Source organism: Mastigoproctus giganteus, chromosome 9 (assembly GCF_048544385.1).
Source record: "Mastigoproctus giganteus isolate SK-2022 chromosome 9, ASM4854438v1, whole genome shotgun sequence".
In the NCBI taxonomy this organism is placed as follows: Eukaryota; Metazoa; Arthropoda; class Arachnida; order Uropygi; family Thelyphonidae; genus Mastigoproctus; species Mastigoproctus giganteus.
The window spans coordinates 26998451-27007038 of NC_143583.1; the positions used below are offsets into that span (position 1 = coordinate 26998451).

General features: G+C 37.2%; 1 non-coding gene across 1 annotated transcript; it reads right to left on the bottom strand.

The window, feature by feature from the left end:
* Nucleotides 1-5182: 5182 nt before the first annotated feature.
* LOC150080114 (U4 spliceosomal RNA) lies at nt 5183-5325 on the bottom strand. Its single transcript, XR_016547462.1, has one exon. It is a non-coding gene; the product is annotated as a U4 spliceosomal RNA (small nuclear RNA).
* Nucleotides 5326-8588: the final 3263 nt, after the last annotated feature.

An 8588-nucleotide genomic window follows, 5' to 3' on the forward strand; every position in this document is an offset into this window, starting at 1 on the left:
GCGCCACCATTTTTGTAACAATTAGGGAACCACCACCACCACCACTGCAGGGTTAAGTTAATTAATAAAACTCATCTAAACAGTACAGTACTTAGTATGCTTTTTTTATACATGGTGTCTACTAAGCAACCCTTTATTTTGGTACTAAAGTACAGCATATATTGGAAACATGTGGACTTGTGTATATGTAAGGGAACGTCTGTTCAACTGGAACATCTGTTCAACTAGCCTCTTATCACTGTGAAGAACAGAATCAACTGTAAAAGGGTCAAAAATGTGTTTGGTGTAGGTTTGTGTGAGTAGTGTGCATGTGTTCTGGCCACCTGGCTACCCAGAAGCATCAGTTACCTGGAGAGATGATTCTGGGTACTCGTCAAAACCACGGGAAGGTGGAGCAGTCCCAGTAAAACACGTACCATCTCAAAAGAGACTCTGACCCACGTAGTGTTACCAGAAGGTGGACCAGGATCCTCTGGGGGGGATTCCAGAGGGAGGGGAAAATACATCCCGTGGAGCAGATTGGGGGGGGATTTAATTTGCCTGCACTGGACTAGGAACTCAAGGCAGAACGCGTGAAAAAAAAAAGCGTTGAGCCAGTGAATTTTGGGTCCTTTAAGTCATTGGAGAGATATTGTTTTAGGTGCAATTACAACAATGTAGCTCCCCTTCTTGTGTTCAAAGACTTGGGCTGCATAGGATTGAAATGCCTTTAGATTGTCAGGCGTTTGGAGTAGAGGCTCTGGTCGATGTTCTGAGATATCTAGCACAACCTACAGCAAGGTCCTTATTAAGTCGTCGTACAACCTACGTTCGAAGAGATGTTTCCAATTTTCTGGATTGCCGCAGATGCAGCTGTCTGTTGGTAGCAGACTCAGTAGATGTAACTCTTCGCTGAAGGATTCATGTCCAGTAACCAAGTATTATAATATTTTACAATCTTATTCCAGGGTGAGAGGAAGCCAGGACTTTACCGTTTTCGAAATTGTGAAAGTGACATCTGGGAGGAATTTTCTGGTAATGGAGCTCGTGTCTGAGGTATCCCATCTAGACCAAATGTTGACAAGCCCATTATAACAGCAGGCTCTTTCTGCTTTGGGATCGGCATTGAGATTTAGTTCTATGCCATGTATTTTCGTTGGTATTTTCTTTTTAATTCTGAAGTTTAGCTCTCTGAAGATTACAAATAGATCGAGCCGAAAAGTTCCAGCTATCACCTGGATGGCAACTGTAAACACTGTTCGGCGTAATCTATGAGGAGGCCAGGAGTATAGCACGTTGAATGGAGTTGACCTTGTTTTTAAATTTTACTCGCTGAACCCGGTGGAACCATGCCCGCTCTGCGTAGGTCACAATGAGGACGAAGACAGCTTTATTGTACAAAGAGAGAGCATTTTGTTGGAGAGCCCCCCAGTTGCTCTTGGAGATCGTCATAACTGCAGCTGAAAATCGTTTGATTTTGACCCCTAGATATTGTAGATGCGCATATATTGAGAACACTTTGTGCATTGGTTTGGATTCACGTTTAATTCTGCCATTGTAATAAATGTATGGAAAGCACCAAAGTTGTTTATATAAACTGTAGGTCAATAGGTTTCCACCATATTGCAAAGGAAAAGCTTTTTCTCCTAAAAGTTTGATCCCCCCCTCAATTTTTTTCCCCTAGAATGTTCGCTTTATATATATATATAAATTGAGTAAAAGCAATATTTCATAAGAACTAAATTGAAGACGCGTCTGCTATGTTTACTTGAGACTAACAGAGCGAGAATTCTAAGAGACAGTCGAGATAAATTCGAGTCTGTCACCCATACTGAAACAGAATATTTGTTCTTCCTCAGAAGAATATACTTAAAATATAATTGATGTCTACATAACGTCACGTTCGTTGCCATCGCAACCACTGAAATAGAATGTTGGTTTTTCCCCTGGAAACGCACTTAGAAACCGGCCTCCATATCTTATCACACGCGTTACTATAGCAACAAAAAAGGTTCACAATTTCGATATCACGTATCTTCGGAAAAGCTGACAAGAAAAATAAAATATTTGCAGAAAAAATGAATGTTAGTTGTATTTTCTAAACGAAGCATGATCTATTTTAATAATAGTTATTAGTCGATTTTAATTAATTCAATCTTTGTTAGGTTTTTTAAAATGATATTTATAATGCAGTACATTATAATGAAAAAAGGATTTCAAAGGGTTGCTCTTACCAAGAAAGGCTTAAGTTCTGCAAATTGCAGCATCTGGAGACTAGGCACCTGCGAGGTGATCTGACTGAGGTGTACAAGGCCTTGAATGGTTTGAGCAGCTCAGTGCTGATGAGATTCTTCCTCTTGCTCAGATTACAAAACCCGAGGGGGCATAAATTCAAATTGAGGAAAAACAGTTGCAGAATAGATATGCGGATGTTTGCCTTTAGCCAGCAGGTGGTTGATTGCTGTAAAAAACTTCCATCTGTTGTTGTGGAAGTTGATAGATTAAATAAATTTAAGGAAGAACTGGACAAACGTTTGTGAAATGAAAATTTTTTGGGCTGATAAGCTTGCATCATATGCCTCTACTAATGGTCTTGTGAATTCCACTGACCGTGTGGTCACCCAGGAGTATAAACAGAAAATTTATTTATTTAAATTATCTGTTGACGGAAAATGTCAACTACCCAACGCGCCGCGCACGTTTGTAGCTGCAGGCACGGAGTCGTGTGAGGAGGAAACTAAATACAGTAGAACCCGCATATGAAGATTTCCCCTGTACTAGATTTGGTTTCTTAAATCCCAATTTCTCCTCTAATTATAAGTTTCCCGGGTACAAAGTTTTCCCCGCATAAAAAGTTCGTGATAAAGAATACAGTGTATTATTAAAATGACGTTTTCTCTTAATACGTTTTTTTTTTTTTTTTAACATAGAAATTATTTATTTTAATATTAAAAAACATTACGCAATATAAACATTTGGTAATTAAACAAGTTACTGCCAAGCATAATTTTATTTTGTAATAAACCACCGAAGTAGGTGAAATGGCATATTTTGTTTCATCTCGTATTGTGAATGCTTTCACAACGAGTTGCCCTGATATTGCTACCCACAATAAGTAACGCTTCACCACTGAGAAGACTAATGTTACTTATTCTCTGCAGATAGTACCACTACACCAACCCTGGATTGATGGGTTGGTAGTATCTGCCGAGAATCCATTGGGGAAGTGTTGCATTTTCGAGAATCTATTGTCGGAGCGTTGCTTATACGAGGTAGTTCAATATCGGGGCAACTCGTTGCGAAGGCATTCACAATATGAGATGTAACTTACATCTGGTGAGTATGGGCTTGGCACATCCAAGGTTCTGAGCTGGATATCATCATTCTTCCCTTCCTTGGTGATTCCATTTTACTTCTGGTTCTCTCTCTCTCTCTCTCTCTCTCTCTCTCAGATTTTTTTTTTTTTTTTTTTTTTTTTGGCTGGTGCAGCTTTTAAAAGACTCAGGCTTCCTTGCCATATGGCTAATAATAATAATAATAATAATAATAATAATAATAAGCTAGCGAGGGAATACCAGTTGACCAAAGAAAGTGTACCGCACTACAAGTACGAACCCCAGCAGTACTAGAGACCCCAACGCACAAGCTGTACTGGGACCGCGCCATAATAACGGATAAGACCATCCCGCACAACAGACCGGACATAATCCTTGTGGACAAGATGGAAAAGGCTACCTACCTGATTGATATAGCGGTGTCCAACACTAGCAATGTCCAGAAAACCCATGAGGAAAAAATTAGGAAGTATACGAACCTGAGACATGAGGTCAAGGAGATGTGGAATATGCATGAAGTAACGACCATCCCGATCATCGTTTAACCACAGGTATGGTGCCAAAGACCCTACAAGGCAGCCTAGCAGCAATAGATCTCCCAGAGAACACCTACAAGGAACTCCAGAAAGTCGCAATCCTGTAGGATAGTCAGAGTTCCTCGACCAACAGTAACACCAGACATAACAACAACCCCCCTGTGTACTTGGTAGCAGTACCCGTCACGGAGTAGAATCCGGGAGATAATAATAATAATAATAATAGAGACGATGGCCATATCATCTACTTCAGTGGTTTTTCTACAAACTAAAATGATGGTTAGCACTAACTTGTTCGATTAGTGAATTTTCCGGATTCTGAGGCTTTCAGCGCAAAAACCTTTTCAGTAAAACATTTTGATATAATAGAAGTGACATATTGCTATTTTTTTCATCGATATCGATAATTGGATACGTAGACCACGTTAAGCGTTAAGTTATTATTATTAATATTAATAGCCATATACTGCAAGGAAGCCTGAGGCTTATGCTGCACCAGCCAAAAAAAAAAAAAAAAAAAATTCTGAATTACCCTGAGAGAGAGAGAGAATCACCAAGAAAGATGATATCCAGCTCAGGACCCTGGGTGTGCCAAGTCCATAACCACCATATGAGATTCCCAGAGATTAAATTTCTGATGGTTGTGAACAGTTCTGAATTACTTAGTGAATTTTTGCTTTATCTTATTGTAATCATGACCTTTTAAGGTATGTTGAAACTCCAAAGGAACTCATCCTTCCAACTTGGTAATCAGTTTGAACTAAATGTTAAGCAATTTTTAAACTGAGGATTACTAATCCTCAGTTTAAAAATGTTTCCCGCAGGCAGAGTAAAAAAAAAAAAAAAAAAATTATAAATTCTGAAAAATAATACTTAAAAAATGAACTTTTCATTTTTATTTGTGCAGTTAAAATATTCTCTGTCTGAGAAAGAATATTCTCAATAATAAATGAATCTCTAATATTCTCAAAGTAAATATCTCGTTACGAGAAAGAATATTCTGTCTGAGAATAATCTCTCTCAGACAGAGAAAATTCTTTTGTAATTAGAAATAAAGATTATTCTCAGAAAATAATCTTTCTCAGAGAATAATTCTCTCCCTGTCTGTAACTGGAAAGAATGTCCTATTCTGTCACAGACAGACAGAACTTGACCCATTGGTCAGATGACAGAACATATACAGGTTCTCACAGACAGACAGTTCTGTCTGTGAGAACCTGACCCGTGGGTCAAGTTCAGCACAGCCAATTGGTTCAATAAACCTGGTTCTGCAGGGTTATATGACATAGTTCTGCAAAGAGCAGTTGGTTCTATTATTAATTGGAAGGGCAGCCTCGTTACAAGGCTCGCAAAAATTGCCTAAGCCGACGGTATTTCACGTCGCCCTGGCGGGGTATTGGTAAAAGTTTTCAAACAGCAATAGTCGCGCCTCAGTTTGAACTTCATTGGCTACAACATTGCCTCTGCGCAAAGCTGACGAACTATCGGCCAGGTTAGCATTAAGCTTTAATCTATAGCGAAATAAAATTGGTGTTTTACTTTATCTACGTTTTTAAGAAATATTTTAAAATTATTAAAATTTAATCTAATTATTTTCACTTAATATTAAATTTGACAGATTATTTTATAATTACTTTTTATATATAATAGAGATTTTGTTTTTATATAAATAAATTTCTGATTTGTTATGATTTTGATAATTCATTAAATATAAATAGGTATTTTATGACAGTAATTAATGCAGTATCTTAGTTTTGAAAAGTTCTGTATTACTGGAATAGTTTATAGAGATGATGTTTTTAACACCGAGTGACATTGTAATACCTAAACTGAATGACTTTGATTAAAGTGAATATCTAACTTGCTGGACAGGAATTAAGCTAGCTGATTGGTGGAATGTGGAATGTAAAAGTCCGTAAGAGGGCGCCCAGCAACATTACAGACTTCTACAATCACGTGATACAAGAAATTATTATTATTATTATTATTAGCCATATGGAACCAGGAAGCTTGAGGCTTATGCTGCACCAGCCAAAAAAAAATTCTGAGTTACCCTGAGAGAGTGCCAAAAGGAGAAGGGAATCACCAAGAACGAGAAAAATTATATCCAGCTCAGGACTCTGTGGGTGTGCCGAGCCCATCCTCAACAGATGTGATCCCCTGGAGTTAAATGTAGAAGAATCCTAATGATTAATCCATTTTCCTTTATATTTGTAGATTCTATCTATTATTGAATGAATACCTAATTCAATTGTCCCAGTAAGTTTAGTAAATGTCCCGTTAAAATTGTTTTTATTTTAACTGTAAATTTTTTATTGGTCTATATTTCTATTACATAAAGATTAATTAACACTAACTTTCTGAGGAAGTAATAGCTTCCGAGATTCTACACAAATGAGAATCTTACGCAAACAATAAATATGGAACAAATAAATTATCATGCTATACTAAATCTCAAACACAGCAGTGTTATCTATTATTTATATTATCATTAGCCATATGGTGCAAGGAAGCTTGAGGCTTCTGCTGCACCAGCCAAAAAAAAAAAAAAAAAATTCTGATTACCCTGAGAAAGAGTGATAGAGAGAGAGGGGGGGGGATCACCAAGAACGAGTTGATGATATCCAGTTTAGGACCCTGGGTGTGCCAAGCCCATACTCACTAGATGTGAGCCCCTTGGGTTATTACACAACCAGACAGTGACCCAGCTAAACCATACGGCAGCCTGGCAGCATCCGAACTTGTCTCTAGCTACCCTCAGCACAAATATTTTTCATTACAAGGTATCTATTATTTAAAAATCCGCTGGGAAAGGCTTAACTTAACTATAATAATTAATAAAAAAAAATTATTTTCCGCCATGTCAACGAAACAAATGATAATGAACAGCTAACTGCGATTTACGTGCATATAATTAAAAAGACGCGAACACTGACGTTGTCCCGGATTTCCTTCTTTTAACCCCAGGGGCTCACATCCTGTGAGTATGGCCTTGGCACACCCAGTGTTCTGAGCTGACTATCATCATTCTTCTCTTTCTTGGTGATTCCCTTCTGACCAGAGGCGTTCTTAGTGTATGTGGCGTCCCCTTTAAAATGTTCTTCATATATGTATGTAAATTTCGGGGTTTCAGGCGTCCCTTGAACGTTGGCGCCTTAAAATCGTAACTCCTACCCGATAAACGGCAGCTGATGGAACTTTCTAATCTCGTAAAGCTTGTCTTCCATTGATTGCTCAAAAAAAAAATCAGAGATCATCTTTATTTGTTTCTTTTATAGATAGAAACCGTGTTTTCAAGCGCAAAAATAAATGTGTGTCCAGTTAACTGCAGCCATTATCAACCCATTTCAGGATTGAAGCCTTCTCAACGATTCATGTTGAGAAAAATGGATCATAATCTGCCACGCTGGTCCAGTGCGAGTTGGTAGATCAAACGTATTTAGCAGTCAGGTGCTTGAATCCCAGTCTACTCAAAGAGCGTGTGCTACTGACTGCACTCTCGCTTCTGACCACTCGGCTATGGAAGCTACCCATATTGGATTTATACTTTAGACATGAAGCTCTTTTTTTTTTTTTATTTGAAGAAATACAAAATAAATGATACCAAGATAACTTTTTTTATATAATTCGCAGTGGCATAATGAATATAATATTTAATTTTGTTTAATTAAACTTTGCAACTACTTTGAATTATTTCATCACTACCTATTTTTTAATACTACTTTACCAGAAAATGCTGCCTCCTTCCATTTTTTAATATAAAAAACCTTTTAATTTTTTATTCATTAGAAATTAAACACTTATTCAGTTGCTGGGAGAATATAGTGAGCAACTGCATGATAAATATCTAATTGGATAAATGCATGTAAAATAGATAATAATTGCATTCAAAAATAGATTACCCGAAAGTTTAAGATACCAGTAAAACATGTTTATTTTGTTAAAAAAGAATATCGTGCATATTGACTTTTTATTTTTCCTATTTGAAGTAAGACAATTTATCAGATTGGATTTGAGGATACCAGTTCTAAGTTTCTTAGAACTGGTGTCCTCACCAGCACCTGATTATACATGAGAGCAGCAAAAACAGGATAGGACTGTAAGGGAAATGGGTCAATGGAATAAAAAAGAAATCTAGAAGAATGAGAGGGCTCTGTCTCTTCAAAAAAATATAATGTATATACGAGGTGTGACAATAAAGTTCCGGACTGGTGCTGTTGCAATTATGTTCAATAAGTTTGAAAATAAACATAAACTTCCTCCAACGGATAGCGGTTCAGAGATTATCCTGTAGGCTGACAGATTTCAAGTAACAACCAGTTTCGTTAGTAGAGTTAACTCTCCGTGTCGCGATTTTGCAATGGAGCAAGAAACGAATCTCAAATTTTGCTTCAAACTAGAAAAATCTGCAACAGAAACGTATGAAAATTTTAAAAACTGTTCATAGTGATGAAATGTTAAGTCTGACTAATTTGAGTGGTATAAGTGGTTCAAAAACAGATATGAGGATGTTCACGATGATCTAAGAAGTTTACGTCCGTCAACCTCTCGAAACGAGAACAGAGTTGCAATAGTGCCAGAAATTGTAGCAAGAGATCATTGTTTGATCCTCAGAATGATGAGTTGGAATAGATATATGAATAAGAATAAGTTAGATATGAATATGATTATGAAGATTTAAGAAAAATATCTGTGCAAAATTTGTGTTGAACAGCCTCGCAGATGAGCAGAAGCAACA